Source organism: Poecilia latipinna, unplaced genomic scaffold (genome assembly GCF_001443285.1).
Source record: "Poecilia latipinna isolate Pla-1442-1.1 unplaced genomic scaffold, P_latipinna-1.0 Scaffold2626, whole genome shotgun sequence".
Taxonomy (NCBI): Eukaryota; Metazoa; Chordata; class Actinopteri; order Cyprinodontiformes; family Poeciliidae; genus Poecilia; species Poecilia latipinna.
In genome coordinates, this window is record NW_015115242.1 from 59,188 (window position 1) to 59,570 (window position 383).

The window sequence follows — 383 nt, forward strand, 5'->3', positions numbered from 1 at the left end:
TTCTCTACAGTGAAATATGTATGAACAGCATCATTTTGTTTGTCGAAAAGCAGAAAAAAGTTCAAAAACATCAGTTACTAGAGTGTACACTCTAGTAACTGCCGTTTTTGAACTTTTTCCTGCTTTTTGACAAACAAAATGATGCTGTTCATACATATTTCACTGTAGAGAAATAATTTATGCATTAAAATGTAGCTACGTGTGTCTACTTTATGGAATTATTACTATTATTGCTACAGGTCTTACTGTTTTCTGTCAAACTCTTCTGGAGTACAACCATGTCACACTTTCTCCTATTCTTTCAATGTATTTTTCTCTTGTGCTCTGTTTTTATATGTTTCAGTGCATTCTGCAAGTCTACTTTTCTGTTTTGCCTTCTGGTT